The sequence below is a fragment of the Rattus rattus genome, chromosome 4 (genome assembly GCF_011064425.1).
Source record: "Rattus rattus isolate New Zealand chromosome 4, Rrattus_CSIRO_v1, whole genome shotgun sequence".
NCBI classification, from domain to species: Eukaryota; Metazoa; Chordata; class Mammalia; order Rodentia; family Muridae; genus Rattus; species Rattus rattus.
The window spans coordinates 82,682,386-82,707,117 of NC_046157.1; the positions used below are offsets into that span (position 1 = coordinate 82,682,386).

A 24,732-nucleotide genomic window follows, 5' to 3' on the forward strand; every position below is an offset into this window, starting at 1 on the left:
CAACTCTTATAAGGACAACATTTAATCGGGGCTGGCTTACAGGTCCAGAGGCTCAGTCCATTATCATCAAGGTCGGAGCATGGCAGCATCCAGGCAGGCATGGTGCAGGAGGAGCTGAGAGTTCTACATCTTCATCTGAAGGCTGCTAGCAGAATACTGGCTTCCAGGCAGCTAGGACTAGGGTATTAAAGCCCACACCCACAGTGACACACCTACTCCAGCAAGGCCACACACTCCAGCAAGGCCACACCTTCCAATAGTGCTACTCCCTGGGCCAAGCATATACAAACCATCACAAGGAGCCAATGCTCTTAACCACTGAGCTCGCATGCATGGGAAAATCACTGGGGCAAAAATCCAAGACCCTGAGGGGCAGAGACAGATATGTGCAGTTTCTCCCCCTTCTTTTAAAACACGCCCCAACCTTTATATAACTTTTTATGATTATACAAAACAGTAAATGTTGGGTCTGTTTGTCTTGTCTTTGTTTTGCAGTGTTAAGGAACAAGCTTTGCACATGCTGGCTACAGCCCTAGGCCAGAGGGTTTGGTTTTGTTTTTGCTTTTAACATTTCTTTATTAACAGCACACATGTGTAGGTCAGAGCCCCCCATGCACAAGTTGGTTCTCTCCTATCGCTGTGTGTCCCGGGGATTGAACTCAGGTCAGCAGGTTTGGTGACAAACGCCTTTACCCATGAAGCCATCTATCTCTTCAGCCCAAGGCAAGATTATTTTTTTAGGGCAGGTTTGTATTTCTGGCTGGCTTGGAACTCACTATGTAGACCAGGCTGTACTTGAACTCTCAGAAATCTACCTGTCTCCCAAGTGCTGGGATTAATCTGGGTATTTAAAGGCTGAGAAGACTACCTAGGAAAACTTAATGCGGTAAAATCTTGGAAAGACACCGTCTGGGGGGGACAGTGTACACATACTCAGATCTCTACAACGTCCAATGTCCCCAAAGAGATAAGTCAGGGCTGTTTCCAAGCCACACAATTCCTGTGTGTGCGCACGTGCGTGTGCGTGTGTGTGCACGCATGCATGTATGTGCACGTGTGAGGCACGCACACATCAACAACGTGCCTCATGCCATCTTCATGCCTTAGCCCCCTTCAGCAGGCTAGCCCTCCTAGTCACCTATCCCACTCCACCCCAGCCAGCAGGGCACAGAGCAAGTGAAGTTAGCCAAGGAGGCATGAATACCTTCCACATGTGCACGTCTTACCAAGGACTTCCTAAAGGGACCCCCCACATGCCCAGTGATTCTAAAACACAGATATCGCTTACACCATTTTATAGCGAGGAAACTGAGGTTCAGGGCCGCCCAGCGACCCTGGGGCCTGGAGCTAGGAATGCAGCTCTGGCGTCGGCACAGCTGTCTGCAGATGTCTCGTAGCCCCCTCGCCAGCTGCAACCACGACCAATAATAACGTAGGATACCAAGTTCCCGGCAGCTTTCACTTAGATTCAGGTGGAAAGTGAAACGCACTGCCAGTCCCAATTTGAGAATATATAAATATGAATATTTAATCACTAAAAAAAAAAAAGTAAGAAAAGGGAAGGGGGAGGGGAGACAAAATGCTCAGCTCTCAGCAGCTCAACCCTCATTCAGTGAGGCAGAAATAAAAAGCGAGCCTGCCCCCAACACATTGTGCTTTAATGAAAGCACCGAGCCGATCCGCACTCCCACCCACCCCAGCCCACTTCGTTTAAATTTAGGCAGCCACCAGGCACACTGTACCCAACTGCATTCTCAAAGATGAAGTCATGTAGTCCTCAGCTGGGGCGCCCACACCTGTGTGAAGGAAACCGGGGCAGGCCGGGCACACGGGGCCAGCCTCCCTGGGCTAAAGGGAGGCCTTTTACGGGGGAGGGGTGACCTCGGGTAGGACAGCCAGCTTTGAGTCTCTGGATCTTAACCACGGTTGTAGAAAGTCAGGGTGACTATGGGGATGACCAAGTCTGTCATAGCTCAAGGGCATCTAGGACTCCAGCCACCTGATGGAGTGGTCACTCCACGATACAGAAGACAGCAGCCCGAGGGCTGGTAGCTGCGGCTGCATGAGGTGGCCTGACCTCAGGGCTGTTCTCCCTCGGCTCTGGACTTCTGTCAGTACTGGGCTGACAGTCTGAAGGAGAGGCGTAGGAAGGCAGACCCTGCACCTTACAAAGGGGATTTCACAGCCAGATCCAGCTTAACCATCCCTGAGTCCTGATCCCTTCCTTCTGAGGAACGACACCCGAGGTCCTCTGACCCCCACACATAAGCACAAACACATGACCACACACACACACACACTCATACATGCATGCATTATTTTTTGCCATTCTTCCCTCTTGAAGATGTAGGCTTAACAATTTAATATACCTAGTCTTTCACTTTTTCTTCTTTAGAGCAGCGTCTTAGCCCAGGCTGGACTCAAACTCGCCATCCTCCCATCTCTGCCTCCTCCCTGCATCTAGTTTCATTTGTTTATCTCGTTGTAGGGGGGTGTTTTGTTTTGTTCAGACAGTCTGCTGTAGCCCAGGATAGCCTTGAATTTACTGTGTAGCCATGGCTGGCCTTGAATAGCTGGTCTCCCTTCCTCCCCTGCAAAGTGCTATAATTACAGCCGTCTCTCCATCACACTCAGCTCCTGATGTTTTAAGTGTGATCTCATTAGAGAGAAGGGACGAGAAATACTGTCCGCCAGTCTTCTGGACAAGGCTGAGGCAGGACAGGCAAACAAGCAAGCTGGACTTCCCTGAAACCTAGGTGAAGTGGTCCTTCTTCAGGCAGAGGCACTGAACACCCCGGCAGAAGAGAATAACACGAAAATGGAAAACACAGAGAAGCCCCACTTCACAGGAGAGGGACAGGAAGCTACTCAGTGCTCCCTGAGACCTGAGGGTTGACTGTGCTGTTTGCCCAGTGTGTGGTTCCAGCCCCTGCAGCCAATGGCCCCTCCCACTTTCCCAGCAGGCTGCTCCCAGGGCTGTGCGCTGAGGAGTCCACGAGAACCCAAAAGCAGAGCCGCAGAGAGTCAGAGAAAGCAGGCTTTTCAGGACAGAAGGAAACCAAGCCCCTGGGGTGTGGAGACAGGTGATTTGAGTGCTCCGTTTCAGTGCTGGACTCTAGACCATCCCGACTTCCCTCACGCTGACCCTGAATGGATACCTAGAACCCGAGAACGTACAAACGCATCCACACACCCCACACCACAAACACCACACACACCACACGCACAGCCGTCAAAGCCCCAAATGCTGACGATCCGAGCAGACTGTGACTAAAAGTGAGATACAAATGCTGCACTAAATTATCCAGGCTACGGCCCTAAGAGGGGAAAATGACACAAAATACTAAGTTTACTACTTATTAATGGTTGTGTTCATCTGTTTGCATGTGCATAGCCTCGGATGACTGTCCTCGTCCTAACTTCCGAGATGGAGATCTCTCACTGGCCTGGGTCTGGGCTGATTAGGCTAAGCTGGTGCCAGGGGTCCTTCTGTCTCTGCACTCCTAGCACTCACATTACAAGCATGCATCCCCAGGCCTGGCTTTTACACCAGTGCTGGGACTCGAACTCACGTCCTCCTGCTTGCACGCAACGCACTTAGCCGCCTGAGCCAGCCTCCCAGTCCCAGAAAAAAGTAAATGCTTTTGACTGAAGGCCAAAGGAAAGCTGACAAACAGAGTAACGAAAATGACGAACACTGGGTCCCGTCCCTTAATAGCCCAGTGACCTGGGCCCTTCCGAGCTTCCTCACCCCCAAGAGAGTGTCGCCGAGAGCATATCATTTGAAACCTGCTCATTACATTTCATAAGGAAACCCACAAACTGATTTCCTCAGAAGCCATGGATGACAGGAGGAGAATTTTAAGTCCCCCAAGCACTGGAAAGACCCAGACCTGGGAAGCAGCCAGCAGCACAGGCGCTTGGCTCTCCCTGTTCTTCTCTGGACCCCTGAAGCAGGAGTGAGGTCCTGGAGCCCCTTCGACACCTCAAAGACAGTGAGAGCTACCTGAAAAGCTCCGGCACTGCCTTTCTCTTTTGTGCTAGAATCACAGACTCCAATCTAGAGATAGAAGAACTCGGTGCTTTTGGAGTCTAAGATTAACCAAACTGCAGGAGAGGCTGCAAACTAAATTTACACGGGATGGGGGAGGGGAGAGAAACACGTGGAGGACATCTTTGCGGGGGGGGGGGGTGGAGAATGATGACAAGAAATTAGACCTGAGACCTAATTAGGCCTGGGGACAACACTTGACTGTGGTGACAAGGTGACAGCCTGGGTGCTATCCCTGGACAGGTGTTCCACGGGATGGTTCTTGTCAGAGGATCCAAAGGCAGGACAGGGGTACTTCGCAGCCAGACTCTAGAATTACAACAGTGGGGCCGCAATTATCAAATGCTTAGGAAGTTTCGAGCATGGCTCCTTTCTGCTGGGCAGACTGACTCAGCCCTCTGCTCCAAAGTTCTCCAGACTCAGGCTACATCCTGGGATGAGGAAGCCTCTCCTCCCACTCAGCCAATAGCCCCTTTTCACTCCTGGACCACGTGGACCGACTTCCTGCCTCCCTTACTCCATGCTCGGAATCAAACCCGTGGCCTGGTGTGCGCTGGACAAGTTCCCCACCTCTGAACTTTAGCTGCAGACCAACAGCATTCCCTTGTCCAATGAAAATTCGGCTGTGCTCAAGAGATATTGAGCAAAACCGACCTCTAGCTCAGGAGCCCATCTCCATTAGGCAGGAATGAACCACCATTCGCATGAAGCCTGTCACTACTTGTCTGTGTAGGTCGTGGATCCGGAGACACCTGTGTCTCTGGGAGCCCGGTGGCATGCCGGCATCAATACCTGGAGGGTCCTCCAGAAAGAAGGCCGAAAACGGCAGCAAAGTCCACATGCGCAAATCAGGATGTTTCCACGGCTGACAATTAACCGAAAAAAAGATGCTGGAAAACAAGCCCATGTTAAGCGCACTGACTGCTCTTCCGGAGGTCCTGAGTTCAATTCCCAGCAACCACGTGGTGGCTCACAACCATCTTTAATGGGATCTGATGCCCTCTTTTGGTGTGTCTGAAGAGAGCACCAGTGTACTCATATAAATAAAGTAAATTAATTTAAAAAAAAAACCCTAGGAATAAACCTAACCGCACGTACGAAAGATTTATATATAGGAAGCACCAAAGCATGGGTAAAAGAAATTGAAAATAAGGAATAGAGACAGCCTATGTTCACTAATCACAACTGCTCCTGGGGCCAGCGAGTTGTCTCAGTGGGAAATGGTGCCAAGCCTGACAACCTGAGGTCGATACCCAGGACCCCCATGGCAAGAGAGAACCAACTTTTCCAAGAACCAAGTCCTCCATCCTCCACGCGCCCATGCCCTCGTCCCACGTAAAACAAAGAAATACGTTATGAAAATGTTATAAGAATTAATACCGTTAAAATTTCCGTACTCCTCAGTACAACTGAGCTGCACTGGCAACTCTCCCAGAGACCTGGGTTCGATTCCAAGCACCCACATGGTGGCCCGCAACCATTTGTAACTCTAGTTCCAGAAGATCTAACGCCCTCACACAGACAGTCATGAAGGCAAAACACTAATGGGCATAAAAACTGATAAATCTTTACAAAAACTGTACTGAGCAGACATGGCAGGCTCACCTACAGTACCTGCATTCAAGAGAGCTGAAAGGGAGGTGTTCCTCAGTCTAAGAGTTCAAGAGCAGCCTGGGTAATAGAGTAAGGCCACCCAGAAAAACAACAGCAGCAGCAGCAGCAGCAGCAACAAAAAAAAACCAACGTCCCACACTGCTCACTGTGTCCAATGCAGTTGCAAAGTTGCAGCGTCATTCTTTACAGAAATCAAAAAAATAAATCCAAAATTCACATGGAATTACAAAAAATACCAACCAGCCAGCACAACCACTTCTTTTCAAAATATACTATAAAGCCATAGTCATCAAAACAGCATGGTACCAGCATCAAAATGGACACGGCGCCTAAAGACAAGAAGCCCAGAAATAAAGCCAGCACCTGTAGTCAATTGATTTTCCACTAAAATGCCAAAGACACACAATGGTGAAATGATACCGTCTTTGGTAACTGTTCTGAAAGACTGAGAATACACATAGAAAAATAAAACGAGCCTTTCTCTTTAAAATAAATAATAAATGTAGAGAAGGAAGAGAAAGGAGAAAGAGCAGAACAGGAAGAGGAAGAGGAAAAGGAAGAAGAGAAAGGGGGAGGAGGCGGCAGAAGGAGGAAGCAGAGAGCCTCGGAAAGGACCAGAAAGAGAAGTCTGAGTGGTGGCCCCGCCCCTGCCCAGTGTGGACGTCAATCAACTCCAACCCTGCCCCAATCCCATGAGCCTCAGTGTCTCCCCGCGACTCGGGCTGCCCTGTTAAGACTCCCAGAAACCCCACCTTTGAGGAAAGAGGGCTCCTCACAGACAAACTGCTGTTTTCCAAGGCCCGGTTATTTTCCAGGTGGTTCTGTTTTTTATAGTAGGTTGTCTTTTTTTTTTTTTTTTTTCTTTCCCAATCCAGAGGAAGAGAAATTAAACGCAACGTGTAGAATTTTTGAAAGTAAAACGCAAATGAAGAGGAAGTGTGTCCCTCTCGTGAGTTTCTCATTAAACCGACAGCTGAAGTTTAGTCATCAGGAAGCACTCAGATATCCATTCCCGGACAATCGAAGATCAAGAACAGGGCCCGTTGCAGCGGACGAACCTGGCCTTTCCTCACTACCGAGCAGGGCAGCTGGGTTTGCTCTCAGACCTGATCCCACAGGCTGAGTGCTGACGACACCAGCGTCAACCCATACCGAGGAAGGAGCCTTCTGAATGGCCATGGCGTCAAGATTCTCCACTAAAACACTGGGAGCCAGACACTGTCACGCCAGCACTCGGGCGCCAGGGGGAGGAGACTGTCTACAAGTTCCAGAGCAGTTAGGAATATATAGTAAGACACTGACTCAAAAAATCCCAAAACAGGACTGAGGGCAGGTTCAGTGGGCAGGGTATGCTGAGCAAGTTAGGGCTGGCGTTTTGATCCCTGGAACCCACATAAAAAAGCCAGGTGGGTGTGATGGCCCAGCATGCAGGAAACAGAGACGGGGAGATCCCCAGAGCAGGGAGCTCAGGGTTCAGCGAGAGACCCTGCCTCAGTGTATCCAGTGGAGGGTGACAGAGAAAGTCAGCTGACATTAACCCCGGCCTCCACTCACGTGTGTACATGTGCGTATGCAGCACACACATATGTGTGCATACCTACACATGCACACATCCCCCTCCCACACCACATACACATGCATAAGCAAGTCACACAACTGCACACATAAACCACAGGAACACTGAAGTCTGTTGAGATGGTCTCCTCTACTGGGAATTGAATCCAGGGTCTCAAATATAAAAATCAAGCCTTCTGTCACTGAAATATATCCCCAGCCATGTGAGTGTGTGTGGGGGGGTCTAAGTTACCCTAGCCATGTGTGGGTGTGTGTGGGGGCCATGGGGTCTAAGTTACCCTAGCCATGTGTGAGTGTGTGTGTGGGGGGTGTCTAAGTTACCCTAGCTGTGTGTGTGTGTGTGTGTGTGTGTGTGTGTGTGTGTGTGTGTAAGTTATCCCCAGCTATATGTGGGTGTGTGTGCAGGTCCTAAGTTACCCTAGGCATGTGTGGGTGTGTGTGGAGTTCTAAGGTACCCTAGCTATGTGTGGGGGTGTGTGTGGAGTTCTAAGTTACCCTAGCCTGGCCTGGAGCTCTCTCTGTAACCAAACAAGCCTTGAAGTTGAGGGCTTCTTGCCTTAGCTTCCATGTAGCTGGACCCCGGGTCCAGCAAGCTCTCAGCTGTGCCCCTGGTGTAGTGCCCCAGGCCTAATGGTGGTGTGAAGTTATAGGAAGTCACCGGAAGTTGCCCTAAAGGAATGGAGGAAGAACTCCAGGGTCACTGACACTAGTGCTAAGGCACGCAAGCCTGTCCGGTAGTGACAGAGGGACAAGGGGACGGGGGCCATTTCCCTGTCCTGATGTCAAATTTTCACCCAGTGCTTATAGCTGGACATGACAGGGAGCAGTCGCCGTTGGCCTTTCCATCCCTCAACACAGCCCTCTGGGCACTGGAAGAGGCTAGAGAGGCGGCTCAGCAGTTAGGAGAATTGGCTTTTAACAGGGGACAGGAGTTCAATTGCCAGCATCCACACGGCAGCTCGTCACTGTCCCTAACACCAATTCCAGGGTCTCAACACCCTTCTATGGCATCCTCCGACACCAGACACATGCATGGTGCACATATGTACATATAGGCAAAGCACCCATAATAAACATAAAATAAACCTTTTAAAAAATAACAAACTTTCAAAAGAGGCCCGAGAGCCCCACAGTGAGTGGATCCCAGGATTGGAACATTCTAAAGTTCCAGGAGTCTTTGGGATGCAGTGATAAGAACATCGCCTCTGAAGTTAGTACAGACTTAGAACCGTGATGACTTGGCAGAGCCCGCCACCGTGGGCACACTCCTCCCCACTCTCCCCTACACTGAAAACAGCTCCCTTTAACAGAGGTCACGGGACCGGCATCTTTCGGGTGGCCCAAAATATTCCTGGTCCCAGGGACAGACTATATCAGTCACCCAGCCAGCCACGCCCTGACCGCTGCTCCATCCCTCCACTAGGAAGAACCAGGCTGAAGGGCTGTGCTCAGCTCAGCTTGCACAACTCATATGGTGGATTCACACCAGGCACGTGAATACGTGCACAGAAGAAAGCGTTTAGCCACTGGATAGCAGACGAGGGTGGCCCCTCTCCTGTAGGATGCAGAGGGCTTACACCCCGCTTCATCACAGGGGCTTCATGCAATACAGTGCACGAATGCACACCACGCTGGCTTACTGTGGGGTGCTTGTGGGCTCGGCTGTGACAGAGGCTCACTGGGACCTGCAGTGGGGACCATACCCTAAGGAAGGTAGGGCACTGTGACACCTGGGAAGTCAAGGAGAGGAGGCTGTGCTCTCACAAAACTGTGACAGCCGGGTTGGGGGAAAGACAGACTTCGAAGACCCGACAGTAAGGAGGCAGAAACAAAGGGCGTCCTCTGGTCTCCGGAGCCTTTAGGATGTTACGTCTGGATGTGGGAACTTCAGTTCTGAATATCTCCGAAGTGTGGATTTCAGACTGTCTATCATACCATCCCCATAAATACTGTCTATGTCCCAATTTCAGAAGGCAATGGCCTCTCAATCTAAAGACTCATACACAATGATCTCAGGAGACCCAGGTCCCGGGTGAGACCTTGGGAGAGCCAGCCAGGTGCCCAGAGTAGAGGAGTGGGAACCATGCTGCTCGGACTCCCTGAAGTCCATGAAAAACACCAGAAAAAGCATAGCCAGAGCAAAGCAGTTCTCAGAGAGGCACCAGAGGAGGCGGGCACAGGCCAGGAGGTAGGGGTGCATCCGTGGGCACAGACAGAGAAGCACAAACCAGGTCAATGAGTACAGTAGCTAGCCCCAGCTTTTGAATAATTACCACCACAAACCAGGGAGTAGACCACCATTGAGCCTCACAGCTTCTGCCGTGCTTGGTCTCCAAGTCCCAAATCCATAGCACTTCCTGAAAATACAGCGGCTACTTACCGAGACCTACTACACACCAAGGACCTTAAAATGTCTCATCTTGAAAAACCTTAAAATAGTCCTACTGAGGAAGCTGTCGTCGTCCCTAGTTTACACACAAGGAAACTGGGTTTGAGAGGCACATTCAAAACTGTCTGATATACAGTTGGAGAGATGGCTTTGCACAAGGTGCTTGCTTTGCAAGGAATTAAGTAAGGAAAGAAGGGGAGGAGAGGTGAGAGAATGGGAGGGAAGAGGAGGGGAGAGGGGAGGGAAGATGGGAGAAAGGCAGAGGAGGGGAAGGAAGAAGAAAGAGAAGAGGGGAGGGGAGGGAAAGAGAAGGGAAGAGGAGGGAGGGGGATAGAAGGGGAATAGGGGAGAGGAGGGGAGAGAAAGGGAGGAGGAAGGAGAAGGGGGAAGGAAGATGGGAGGAAGGCAGAGGAAAGGGGAAGAAGAGAAGGGGTGAGGGAAAGGGAGAAAAGGGGAGGGGAGGGAGGGGAAGATAAGAGCAGGGGAGAGAAAGTTAGGCATGGTGAGGTGAACTCATAATCCAGCTTTTAGGGCACTAAGACAAGTGGATGCCTGGCACATACTGGGGTCCAGCCTAGCCTACTCGGCAAGTTCCAGGCCAATAAGAAAGAAAGAAAGAAAGAAAGAAAGAAAGAAAGAAAGAAAGAAAGAAAGAAAGAAAGAAAGACAGACAGACAGACAGACAGACAGACAGACAGAGGTAAAGTGTTCCTGAGGAATGACTCCAAGGTTGTGCTCCAGCCTCCACTCTCAGACCAGCGTGTACCCACACACATACACACACAATTAAACAATTACACACACTCAAAATCACACACTCACACAGATGCATCATGCAGTCACAAACGCACAATCAAGTCACACACACAATCGCACATATACAATCACAGTCTCACATTCACACGCTCACACAGTCACACACACACACGTATGCAAATACATGGAAATGTAGCAAAAAATAAATTGAAAAGCCACACAACACAGCCTGAGCCTGTGTGCTGAGGACAAAGGACAGGTTGGGGGGGGGGTACTCAGTTGGTTCCCTCCACCATGCAGCTCGTCACACAAACGCTTTTAGCCATTAAGCTGTGTCTCTCGCTTTGAGACCTTGTGCTATGAGGCAGGGTCTCTCACTGGGACCAGAGGTTCTTCCATTGGACTATCTGGGTGGCCAGTGAGTGGGCGGCAAGGATCCCGGCTCTCCTCCTCCCAGCACTGAGCACCTGCCACCGTGCCCTGCTCTCCACATGGGCTCTGGGGATTTCACTCAGGTCCCCATTCTTGTACAGCAAGCACTCGCCAACTGATCCATCTCCCCGGCCCAACATGAATTTTTTTTATATCATTATTAATAGTTCACGCAAAAACAAAATCGAGCCCAGGAATAAACCTCTTGCTTTGCAAGACTAATGTACACTGTTGTCTGATGTTAGCATGCATCTACCGACCAATTTAATTCAAATTCCCAGCAAGCAATATGGCAGCAGAAGGCGGCAGACCTCCACCTGTGACCTGCATGTTAATGGAACCACAACGCTCGCCCTGTCTCTTGCTAAATGCGTGAGGCTGGGCTGTGGGCCTTGCAGAAGGCCTTCACCCCACCAATGGGCGTGTCTGCCGGGCATCCGAAAGCTTTACAGTAAATGGTGACTCATCTGTAGAGACCACCGTAGATACCACTATGTAATAAGCCGAAATTTGTTCCACCCACATGAAAGAGAAGCGAGCACAGAGCTCTACGTCTGAGTCAAACTGAGACCCCTGTGTACCGCCACGTTCATCTGCATCCAGCCAAACCCCAAACTGCAGTTCTCCAACTCCAGGGGACTCAGGCAGAGGAGGGTGGGGCTTCTAAGGAAGGCTCGAGTTTAGTTCTCCTGAGGCTGAGTCTCTCTGTGCACGTAAGCTCAGCAAGTCTTTATGGGTCTGTAGCCCCCTGTCAGACACCGCAGCGAACACCAAGGAGATCAGTTACCCAGATCCTGACCTCCTGGAGATGTGAGTCCCTCAGCTCCCATCGGGACACTTCCTCATCTGACCCAGGAAGTTCTCACTTAACGGCCCTGTCTCACAGAAAGGGAAACCGAGGCAGAGGGCAATCACACAAGATCACACGGCTAGTTAAGGGCTAGCATTCACACCGACTCCTACGATGCCCTGAGGCTGGGGGTGTCTCTGCCACTCAGCACAAGGAATCGGGGGGCAGGTGGACTCGGGTCTGAAGGAGTCCAGGGCCCAGCGAGGACATGGGCAGCAAGGACAGTATTGAGGTCCTCTCAGAAAGGGGCTGCTCATGAGGTGCAGACAGTGAACTTTGATTGGGGTACATTATGACCATGTTCCTAAAAGGAGACCACTGCCCTCTGGGGGAGGGCAGAAGACCAGAAACAGAAATGCCTGGGTCCGACCCCTGAGCTCATGGCCACACAGAGTGGAGTCCATGGTGTGAACTTATTTACAGACAGGGTCTCAGCAAGTGGAATTCGTGTGTAGCCCATCTTGAGCTCATTCGATATTATTGTTGTTCCTCGTACACAGGGATGTGGTGTGCAAGCCTGTATACATGAATGCTTCAAATATGTGCAGACCTGCATGTGCACACTTTGAGCTGGTGCTGGTGCCCAGTGCTGGAACCCTCCTCTGTAGAGGAACTGTGTCACTGAGGAGTGGGCTTTAGCTTTCAAAAGCCTCACCATTTCCAGTGAGATTTGCCCCAGCCCCCTCTCTGCCTTGCGCCTGAGAATCAGATGTAAGCGCTCAGCCACTGCTTCAGCACCATGCCCGCCTGCCTGCCATCACTCTGTGACAGTGATGGACTGAGACCCTCAGAACCATGAGCCCCTAAAGATGCATGTGTTTCTAAAGGCCAGAGGTTGGCATCAGATGTCTCTGCCAATCATTCCGCACTTTATTCTGAGACAGGGTACCAAGCATACGGACCACTCCATAAATTTACAGATCTTCCTTGCACAGGGGCCATGCTAATCCCTGTGTCATGACAATTTTAGCATAGGAGTCGCTGAAGTGAGACACAGCTGCTGTGCTGTAGTGTGCATATATGAGCGCGCGCGTGCACACACACACACACAGACACACGAACACACACACGAACACACACATGCAAACAAACACTCATCAGATACACCCAAGCACACATACATAGACACATACCACACACACATACACACGCCACACACAAACATACCACACACACTCATCACACACACATACTCATCACACACACACAGACATACACAGAGAGAGACACGCACATGCACACACACACGAACACACACATGCACACAAACACTCATCGCAGATACACCCAAACACACATACATAGACACATACCACACAGAGATACACACACCACACACAAACATACCACACACACTCATCACACACACACTCATACCACACACACTCATCACACACACACATGCACACAGACACACACACACACGAGCACACACATGCACACACTCATCACAGATACACCCAAACACACATACATAGACACATACCACACACATACACACACACACACACACACACACACACACACACACACACACCCCGGGTAAGGGAGGTTGCAGTTCCACACCTCACTTTCAGCTCCTGCAGTCTTTAGTACACTTTGGCTTGTAGAAACATAAATACACCCCCACCGCCACTCATACACCCCCACTTTCCCCACCCAGGCCTGGATCTCAAACATCCAGAACCGGGAAACACTCAGCCAGCCTGAGGCAGTCTTCTAGGGTAGCCTCAGGAAGTTAAGAGAAGGCAAGTAAGTTCCTAACAGATGTCCAGGTGAGCTGAGGAGCTGGGACTCCACCCGACAGGGTGCTGCTGGCCAGCCCTTGGGCAGCAGAAGGGGGTGGTTTTATGTGTATTTTCTAATTGGAGCATCCTTCAAATCTGCATGGCCCACTCCTGTAACTGTCTTTGCCCATCCACATCCTTCTTGCGGATGCATCCACACTTAGGGCTTGAAGCCCTAAATGGAACATCTCTTTGCAGACAGTGGTTGACTTCAGCAGTAACATCCGTCTGACCAGACTCTCCCAACTACAACGCAGGCTGCTCAAACTCCACACATCCAAAGTAAGTTCACTTCAGCAGCCTCATGCCCCTCATTTCCTGGTCTCTGTTGGTGATGCCATTGAACATCTAGTCACCTAACCAAAACCTGGGGAGGTCCCCCTACACTCTCCACTCCCCGACCCCAAACACACACACCAGGAAACTCCCAGATTATCTCTGGAGTTCAGCCATTGCATCCTGCACATGGCACCTTCAGCTTCTCTCCTTCCCAGGTAGCTGCTGTCATCCTGGGTTTTCATTCCCTCCTCACTGCCCGCCCCTCCCCTTACACCCTCACCCAGTTCAGCCATATTCAGAAACGCAGTTTTCAGAGGCACGCATTCAGAGACACCACCCCAGTCTGGGAACCCCTGGAGCGCAGTGTCTCTGTTCAGGCAAGAGCCCCACCCAACCTCACTCCTCCCTGTGCAAGCCACTTCCTTCCACCACGCTGATCCTACCTTCTCTCCCTGCTCCTCACCCTGACGTCACCTCCCTGTCCCAGCTAAGCATCCCAAACCCAAAGCATTAACCACCTTAGGGCTGACACTTCTGTGGCCTGGGAAGTTGCCACTTAGTACTTTTTTATCAGTCAGTGACATGCTGGTCACAGCAGGTGACTCACAACTGTGTACCTCCAGCTCCCAGGAATCTGACAGGCTCTTTAAGGGCACTGCTCACGCACGTGCGCACAGACACACACACACACCACAAACACACACACACACACACCACAAACACACAAAAACGTCTCATCCTCGGCTATATAGTGGGTTCAAGGCCAGCCTAAGTTACATAAGACTCTGTCTCAAATTAAAAAGCTCGGCCCTGATGACACAGGAACATTGAAGGAATTTACAACCGTTCCCAACCAACAGAGACACACCCATCCCTTGAGGCAGACGAGGCCTCAGTTGCAGACCTATGTTTACCTTCGCTCTTACAGCTGTGCTTGCAACTTTGAGCGTCTTCCTAGAGACCCTTCTGAGCGCCATCAGCACCACTATATCAAAGAAGGGACAGTGAGGCTCTGGGGACCGCATATCGAGACTGTCTTGGAAAAGGCAGTAATCAAGGACAACCCAAGCAGTGTCCCTGTGGAGGTTTGGATGGGAAAGGCCGCCATTGACTCATGTATCTGAATGCTTGATCCAAACTTAGTGGCACTCTTTGGGAAGGATTTGGAGATGTGGTCTTGGGACAGGTGAGTTCCTCTTTGAGCTTTCAAAAGCCCACACCATTCTCAGTTAGATTCACACACACACACACACACACACACACACACACACACACACACACACCCTTCAGCTATTGCTTTAGCACCATGCCTGCCTACCCACCATCATGGTTCACTTCATGACAGTCATGGACTGCAACCCTCAGAACCATGAGCCCCTAAATTAAATGCTCCCTTTTATAAGATGCCTTGCTCATGAAGTTTAGTTGTTGCAATAGAAAAGTAGCTAAGACGACAAGGCCAGGGACACGGTGTATCTTCCAGGAAGCCAGGGCTTGAATCCCTTCCTGTGGGACCCTCTAAACCCCTCGCCCACTTCTTCATCTGAGAAAACAAGAATAATCAGCCTTGGAAGAGTTATGAGGAAGAGCCACAGTAACACATGGTAATCTGAACCTTGCCTGTCAGTGTAGTTTTTTCCCCTTGGTTGGGAAATGAACCCAAGACAGCCCATAGGCCAGGGTAGGGTTCCAGCACTGAGAGACAGCACCAGCTCAGAGTCCCCGTCTTTCCCTCCTGGTCCTGTCTGAAATGGATGGGCACAGACTTTGCTCAACCTCCACGGGCTGGAGTCCTCTCAGGGCATCTGTAGTGATTTTGCTGGCTGCCTTCTTTAGGGGTATGTCCACCTCCCCGTCTCTGTCGCCACACAGAGGTGGCCCTGCTCGGAACCCCAGATGCTTGCAGACACGAGGACGAAATGAGAAAGTGAGGGCTTGCTGTTCCCTGCAGAACTGCCTTAACGAAAGCCCACAGCCCCTCTGAACTCATTTGCGGGTATCACCGTCACCTCTTTTGGGGTGGAGGCAAAGGGATAGAGAAGAGATATGTGATTTGCCCAAAACCACAGGGCAACACGGTGACTCAAACCCAGCTCTGTGAGGATGCCAGCGCCAATGTTTCCTTTCATGGTCAGGATTTTCCCCCACCTTTCCGCTAAAAACCTCAACATGGGCCAGCAAGATGGCTCAGTAGGTAAAGGTGCTTGCCGCCAAGCCTGACCATCTGAATTCCATCCCTGAGACCCACGTGGCAGGTAGTGTCCTCTGACTGTTACACAATGCTGCGCCCTGTTCTCAGGCTATAGACGCACAAACAATACATAAATATAATTTTAAAAGTTTTAATAAAATTATAAGCTAAACTACAATATGTAACAGTCACAATTTCACTGAAAAGGGCATTAATTAAATGATTCTTTTTTCTTTTTTTCGGAGCCGGGGACTGAACCCAGGGTCTTGTGCTTGCTAGGCAAGCGTTCTACCACTGAGCTAAATCCCCAACCCCAATTAAATGATTCTTAAATTAAAACCTCATTGTAAAGAAATTGGGGGGAAAAACCAAACATTTTGCAGATAGATTAACCAAACTCAAAGAAGTCTATAAGTCAATGAACCCTGATTCATTGACTTTTCCAGATTATCATCAATGAGTCTGCCTAGAAAAAGGATGGGACATAACAAGCCGGTCTAGAATAAGTCCTCCCTGTGCCAGGGGGTGGGTCTGCCATTCTTAATGCCACCTAATTTCACAAACGCAGACAACTTATGTGTCTCTTTCTGCATTTGAGGACAAGTAACTTTCCCCCCTCTTTAGGATTGCCCCTCGGGGACTGACTCTCCCGAAAACAAAAATACCGTCAAGGGGACAAACGCTGCCTGGATTCTTGTGTCCAAGGCTATGACACCCTCCTGAAAGCGAGCTCACTCCTCAGCCACTGAGGAGGTACCCAATTTTCTTTCCTGAAACAGACCTAAGCGGTGTGGGCGCTCACACCTTTATTTCCCGAATCCCAGAGCCTAAGCATGCGGATCTCCATGAGTTCAAGACCACCGTGGCCTAGATAAGAAGTTCCAGGACAGCCGAGGCTACATGTGAAGACCCTGTCCAATGTGATGATGATGGTGGTGGTGGTGGTGATGATGATGGTGATGGTAATGATGGTGATGGTGATGATGATCGTAATAAATTTACCCAATTACAGCTAACTTTACAAGCCCAATGATACACTACTGAGCTTGTTAAATTTTTGTCTTTTGTAGTTAGCGATTTTAGCTTACATTTCTTCTACACATCTGTTTATTATCCGGATTTCACACGCCATTATCCTCCCCTGCCCTGGCTGACTGTGTCAACAACATAGCCTCTGTGCCTGTCTTCTCCGTCTGTTCCAGCGTGCGCGTGATTCTCACACTGTGCCTTTCCTGTGGGTTACCACAGCCTTTTCCCCATCCAGTCCTTTCCGCCTTTCCACCATTCTACTTATTTTAATTTTATTATTTATTTATTTCTGAAACATTTCTCTCATGTAGCTCAGGCTAGCCTAAACTCAAAACGTAGCAGATGATGGCCTTGAACCCCATGATCCTCCTGCTTCTGCCTCCTGCGTGTTCTGACTGCGGGCATGCCTGCAGCTAGTTTTGAGGTTATCATCTTAAAGAAAACTTTTTTCCTTTATACTTATCACTGCTTATCTACTTACTTATTTTCAATATGGTCTTCCTATATAAGCCTGGTCTGGAACTCGCTCTGTAGCCCAGGCTAGCCTCAATTCAGATCCACCTGCCTCTGCCTCTCAGGTGCTGGCATCAAGGGCACGCGCCACCACACCTGGTATTAAGGATTTTTATAGCGAAACACAAGTGCTCTTCATGCCAAGGGTAAATACTCTGTGAGTTTAAAGAGTTTTAAGAACGAGCTTCTCTATGCATCTAGAACTTAGGATCTATGATGTAAGGCACCATTTTGTCTGAACCATCAACAGCATTGCCCCAAGAGCCATTTGTTCTAAGGTCACCTCCTTCCTTATTGTTGGTCTTCAATTCTGTCATCTACCCATGTCCCCCCTTCCCTTTCCTGTGTTAGTAGCGTAGTTCCTACCGGTCTGGTCTGTCCTGATACAGTACAGCTCTAACGCCTCCCCTCAGCTGTGCAGTCAGCTTCGAGGACCCTGCTGCTCTCAGAGGACCCCCTGGGCTTGCTCACACCAAGTGTCCCTGGTCCTCCTTACTGCAGCTTTCCAGGTTTCACAATGGCTCTCATGGAGTGACACTGTCCAGCTATGAGATCGAAGCACCAACTTGAGATCCTTTAGCTCCTGCACACACAGCCCCGGGGCGGCTTGTCGGATTCTTGGAATAGAAATCATGTCATTTGTAAACAGTCGTATTTTTGTCTCTTCCGTCCCTATGCCAGCCCATCCCTGGCACTGTTTTCTCTTGCTGTTCTGTTCCTATATTGTCATGACGAAGCCTCTGTTAGGCTCTGCGAAACAAGAGTTGAGATAACAGGCTCTGGGCCTAGTTCCTGTTTCCTAGAAGCAGCCTCTGAGGAAGGCTTGCAACCTGCTGGCTTGCACAGACCCCTCCCTCGTGGATAAGAGACTCTCTGACACACCTATTTTAATTTTATGCTTAATACTGCATATATGATGGCTTTTTCAGTTTTTTTTTTTTTTTTTTTTTGCATCTATTAAGACAAACTTCATCCATTCGGCAAACTTTAAGAGAATGTCAGTCACATGTCAGGCTCCGTCTCAAACACTCAATTTTTATACTTTCTTTCTACTAACGCTAGTCTGTGTTGACTTGAACGTATCTCCCCGGGATAAGCCTTGTTTAGTAATTTCTCAAGACTTCAATTTATTATTTTTTTTATTTAACTTTACTTTGTTGCTTGGTTCTGGGACAGAGTCTAAACTCCACACGCAACCGAGGATAGCCTTGAACTTCTGATCCTGCCTGCACCCGCCAGGTGCTGGGACCGCAGGCCCGGTCTGCCATGCTGGTTTATGCAGAACTGGGATAAAAACACAAAGCTTTATGCATGCTAGCAAACACTCCACCAGCCAAGCAACTCCCTCAGCCTTACTTCTCGCTTAGGAGCGGGAGAGCGATAAATGTAGCCCAGGCTGGCCTAGAACTGTCCCCCTGTCCTGCCATCCATGTGCTTGGGTGACAGATGTTCAACGTCACACCCAGTTCTACGACTTTTAAACTTGATCTTCACCAAAAGTCTGGGGGGTTATTTAAGCCTTGTCGCAGACAGTTTGTTGATTCCCCCCACCCCACCCCCATTTTTTAAGAACTTGTTAGGTGACTTAAAATTTACATAGAATAGCGGATCAAGAAAAGATCCTCAAATGTCACCTCCTCTGGGAAGTCTCCCAACTCCCATCTTTCTGAAGTAAACATCAAGGCTTCTTCACGAAGGTTTTAAAATAACCACACGACCAGGTACCTGAATCCTCCCCCACAAGACTCCCTGGCCTTCTGAGGAATGGCAGGATCTATCACTGTGGGCAATGTGGCTAGCAGTCACTTAATAAACACTTCCTGAATCCGTCAGGTCATCCTTTCACCCATTTCTTTACCTCACAGATGATTTTTAAGGCTGTGTTTGTACATGAAATTACATGTGTAACCTTCTTCTGACCTAGGTCTAAGCTTAAACAGAGGATCTGAGCTGTGGTGTGGAAAGGTGCCACCAGCAAACTCTAGATAGGAAGTTTGTTTCACAATGGTGTTAGGAGAGGGGACGATCTAGGACGAAGTTATGAATGGTCCCAGTAAGCGTCCCAAACCAGCACAGGGGACTCAGAGGTAAAGGCGTCGTCTGTCAAAATGGCATCACAGCCTAGTGGAGCAGGGCTCCAAACCCACTGGTTATCAGCATGTAAGCTGTGCAAACCACTCTCCAAAGGGCAGCCTATTGTTCCTGCTCCACGCACAAAGAACCCGAGGTTCAGCTGAGGTAAATAATTACCCAAGAGCCATAGGGCCCGCAAGTGGATGGACTAGCATTCAAACAAAGGCCCTCCTACCATACCCCTATGTCCCAGACAGAGGGCCGGCAGGGGGCCTGGCTCCCAGGTCAGGACCTGGATACCAGCATCTAGCAGAACAGGAAGCCGCACAGGGCCTCTTAGTAGAACCAAAACTCAGAGAAGGAAACGGGACACACAACAAAGCAGGAGGCTCGGCTTTGTCCGCGCCGGGGCAGCAGCATCTCGGACAGGATCCCAGCCGGAAAGAATCGCAGTCTCCGTTTCCTCAGACGGGGCTGCTGGGGCTGAGGGTAGGGCTGAGCTACAGGAAGTAATTGTGAGGCTGTCCACACCCAAGATGTCACAGGCTGGGTCTGGGTAGGGAGGCCTCTCAGATCTACAGACCCTAAGGCAGATCAACATCTAGGGCAAGCAGGCCTCTCAACCCACGGGCATCCCCACGCACACTTAGAACTGGAACCTGGCCCCAATACGTGGGAAATCTCAGTCTGGGATTTCCTTACCAGCTAAAGGGCAGGGCTGGACCAGAAGACTGCTGCAGGGGTTGTAAAGCACAACTGTCAACAGACAGGCTACATATATACATGCATGCATACATACATATAGGCTATACACACACACACACACACACACACACACACACACACACACACATACCTATTCATTCCATAACCTGTTTCCTTCCTCACAATCAGCCAAGAGCTAGTCTTGGGCAGATAGCAATCCAATATATTCCTTCTTAATTCAATGCCCTGACAAATTCAACAGATTGATTTCAGTCATCTGAGTCAGGAAGCCCAGACACGCATTACCACAGGATCACCTCGAGAGATATGGTTTAGGTCTGGGGATTGGCTCCTTGCTATGCTAGCATGAGGATCCAAGTTCAAGATCCCCAACACCACGTAAATGCCTACATGCCTTGTGGGCACGGCAGCCTTTTTGTAATCCCAGAGCTCAGGGAGGCAGAACAAATCAAAATCAGAATCAAGGGATTCCTCTGAGCAAGCCAAGTAGCTACACGAGGCAGATCGGCGAGTTCCTGGTTCAAATGAGAGACCCTGCATGGGTATAGAAGGTGGAGAGCAATGCAGGGAACACCCAATGTCAGGCCTTGGCCTCCGCCTTCACACACACCTTCACATGCATGGGAACACACACGTTCACACACACACAGATACACACACACACACACACATGCACACACACACACAGATACATACACACATGCACACACACACAACACACACACACATTCACACACACATACACACACACATTCACACACACACATACACACACACACATGCACACACAGATACACACACATGCACACACACACACACACGCACACACACATACATACACACATGCACACACACATACACACACACGCACACACAGAGATACACACACATACATGCACACACACATACACACACACAGATACACACACACACAAACACACACACACATACACACACACGATCTTAATTAACTAAATGTACACACCGTAATTCCGTTCCCACAAGTATCCAAAACAAAACAAACAAAAGCCACCAAATATTTGCATGTGTGCAACGCACGTCACTCTTTTTACTTCACTACGCGCACAATCGTCTAGGTTGATTTACTGACCCTCTAACGAACGGTCCAGGCTTTTATTAGCCCTTCTCTTAGGGGTGGGTATTTATATCGTTGTGCTTCACTTTACACGATTATAGCAACATCCCCTAACACTGCACAGGCGGGAGAATTGTCCTCCGGGGCAAGCACCTAAGACTGGAACGGTTAGGTACTGGGATGTGGGTGTTTATAATCTGGATAAAGAGCATGGTTAGTTACCTTCCCACACAGTGATACACACTGGCTCTCGCCAGCAATGTCTACAAGGACGTTTTATCAAATCGGTGTGCTATCAAGTGTCTCATCTTTTCTGATCTGATAGGTTATGACCCAGCAGCCTCCTGCTGGGTATCTCAGACGGAAGTCTCACGTGCCACCTGCCCATCTCTGGATCCTGGAGAGACTTTTACACTGTCTCCCCTGTAGAAGTATCTTCATGTCCTTCATAGAAGGAACTTTCAGTAAGATCGCTGACACTTTTATTTATTTCATGGAGATTTTTGTATGCTTAAAAATAAAAAGCCCCTTCTAGACAAATTGTAATTTTTTTCTCAGACTATCATCTTCTGATTTCATTTGAGGTAGGCTCCCCGCCACGCACGGCTCATTTTCACAATTAAAAAGAAAATCTACTGACCTTTTATTCTGACTTATATCCAGTGTCAAATGTAGGAAGGCATTTCTAAAATGATAGATCACTTTTTTTCTGAGACAAGATTTCTCTGTGTAGCCCTAGCTGTCCTGGAACTCTGTAGACCAGGCTGACCTCAAACTCAGAAATTCTCATGCCCCTGTCTCTGCCCCTCTGTCTCTGCCCCTTGCCTCCATCCCTGTCCCTCCCGCCCCCCAACCCCCCCAGCCCCGTGCACACCCCCACCCCGCCTTTTGCATGCTGGGATTAAAGGCTTACACTACCACTGGGTTTTGTTTCTTTGTTTTGTTTTTGTGGGTTTGATGTTGTTGTTTTGTTCTATTTTTAAGACAAGGTCTCGACTGGCTCAGGCCAGCCTGAACGTTACTATGTAGCCAAGGATGCTCAAAGAGGTTTGAATTTTGTCTCCGTTTCCTGAGTGCTGTGATCTCCTCGGCTTGAGCCACCACACCGAGTTTATGCAGTGCTAGGGTTTCCCTCATGGGAGGCAGCACTCCATCAACTGGGCTACTTCCCCAGTCTCTTCACGGGACTTTAATGGGGCACCTCCTGTTTGCTGCCCAGACACTAAGCAAAACTTTGGCTACTGGTCTGACAAAAATCTACCTTCCCTGTTCAGGAAGCGCCTAATTATTCCCATAAGAGTTCTTTATTGGAAACAGATGTTTAATTTTGTTATCAACTATTTCCGTATCTTATTTTCTCCTCAGACCCCGTAATATGGCAAATGCTTATTCCTAGAAACCCTAACACTGTCCTATGCCAACATTCCCATCTAGAAGCGCACGTGACCGTGTGTCTCCCTCCGTGGGCAGCTGGATTCTGCGTGTTCATTGTAACCTTAGGATTTTGGGTCCCACCCTGCATAACAGAAACCACCCTGTGGTGGAGCGTACGCACAGTCTTCTGTCATATATCGCCACCCTGCCTTGGAACAAAGAACCTAAGTGTCCCCTCTCTGTTCAGGGACAACGTGATTGGCAGCTACACCACCTGCACCTTCCATATCCTTCTGCTCCTGGAACTATTTAGAGGGCTAGCTCTTTAAGTTTCTCCACATCTTCCGCAGTAATTGGTCTGTTTACATTGTGTTCTATTTCGGTATCGTTTTTAAAGAACACATACTTTCATAATTCATAAATAATTTCAAGACACAGCCAAGATTCCTCCAGGCTCACTTGAAGAAGCAAATTATAACCGCCACCTCAGCCAGACCTTAGTAGGTCTTATAACACCAATCAGCATGGTTCCTGAATTCTGCATCCCTGCTCCCCACCCCCCTTACCATGAGATTCACATGAAAAGAGGAGGGAAGTTTTCCAACAAACCAGAAATACACTCCGGAGAAATATGTGGCCCAGCACTGCCATGCTGACTATGCTGGCTGGCTGTACATCAACTCTTTTGGGAAGTCATCAAGTCATTTGGGAAGGAGAACTACCACTGAGGAAACGGCCCACCAGACTGGCCTGAGGGCGAGCCTGTGGGGCACTTTCTTGATTGATGACTGATGTGGGAGGGGCCAGCTCTCTGTGGGCGGAGCCACTCCTGGGCTGGAGGTCCAGTGCTGTAAAAGGCAGGCTGAGCAAGCCAAGGGAGCAAGCCAATAAGGAGCACTCCTTCCTGGTTCTACATCAGTTCCTGGCTCCAGGTTCCTGCCTTGACTTCCCTTCAAGGTGGACTGCCATCAATAAGCAAAGAAATCTGCCTCAGGCACCAAGAAAGGACTGCCCACAGCCTTTCATTTTCTCTCCTGCTCTCAGCCACCCAAACCCTTCCAGCTCCAGGGAGACCCTTCCAGTGCTTCTAGGCACTCTTCATCTATGTTTAAAAAAGCCAGTGTGTGTGTGTGTGTGTGTGTGTGTGTGTACGTGTATGTATCTCTGTGTGTGCTTGTGCATGTGTGTGTGCATGTGTATGTGTCTCTGTGTGTGCCTGTGCCTGTGTGTGTATCTGTGCATGTGTGTCTGTGTGTCTATGCTTGTGTGTCTGTGTGTGTGCACTCATGTGTATATACATGTGTATATGTGTGTATGTATGTGTGCATGTGTGTGTCTCTGTGTGTGTCTGTGCATGTATGTGTCTGTGTGTCTGTACATGTGTATATATCTCTGTGTGTGTCTGTGCGTGTGTGTGCCTGTGTATGTGTATCTGTGCATCTGTGTGTCTATGCTTGTGTGTCTGTGTATGTGCACTTGTGTGTGTGTATACATGTGTGTGTATGCATGTGTGCATGTGTGTGTCTCTGTGGGTCTCTGTACATGTGTATATATCTCTGTATGTGTGTGTGCATGTGTGTGTGCCTGTGCCTATGTATGTGTATCTGTACATGTGTGTGTCTGTGTGTCTATGCTTGTGTGTCTGTGTGTGCACTCATGAGTGTATATACATGTGTGTATGTATGTATGTGTGCATATGTGTATTTCTATGTGTCTGTGTGTGTGTATACTTCTCTGTGTGTCTGTATATGTGTATATATCTCTGTGTGCCTGTGCCTGTATGTGTGTATCTGTGCATGTGTGTGTCTGTGTGTCTATGCTTGTGTGCCTGTGTGTGTGCACTCATGTGTATATACATGTGTATATGTGTGTATGTATGTGTGCATGTGTGTCTCTGTGTGTGTCTGTGCATGTATGTGTCTGTGTGTCTGTACATGTGTATATATCTCTGTGTGTCTGTGCATGTGTGTGTACATGTGTGTGTATATGTGTGCCTG

The 24,732-nt window shown here is 49.3% G+C and overlaps 1 long non-coding RNA gene and 1 other non-coding gene across 2 annotated transcripts in view; both read right to left on the reverse strand.

Annotated features, from left to right (window-relative positions):
- Positions 1 to 24,732, reverse strand: part of LOC116899090 — a 178,094-nt gene that overhangs the window by 116,834 nt on the left and 36,528 nt on the right. The gene's annotated exons all lie outside the window — the stretch shown is intronic.
- Positions 12,558 to 12,662, reverse strand: LOC116899775. Its single transcript, XR_004387788.1, has one exon. It is a non-coding gene; the product is annotated as a U6 spliceosomal RNA (small nuclear RNA).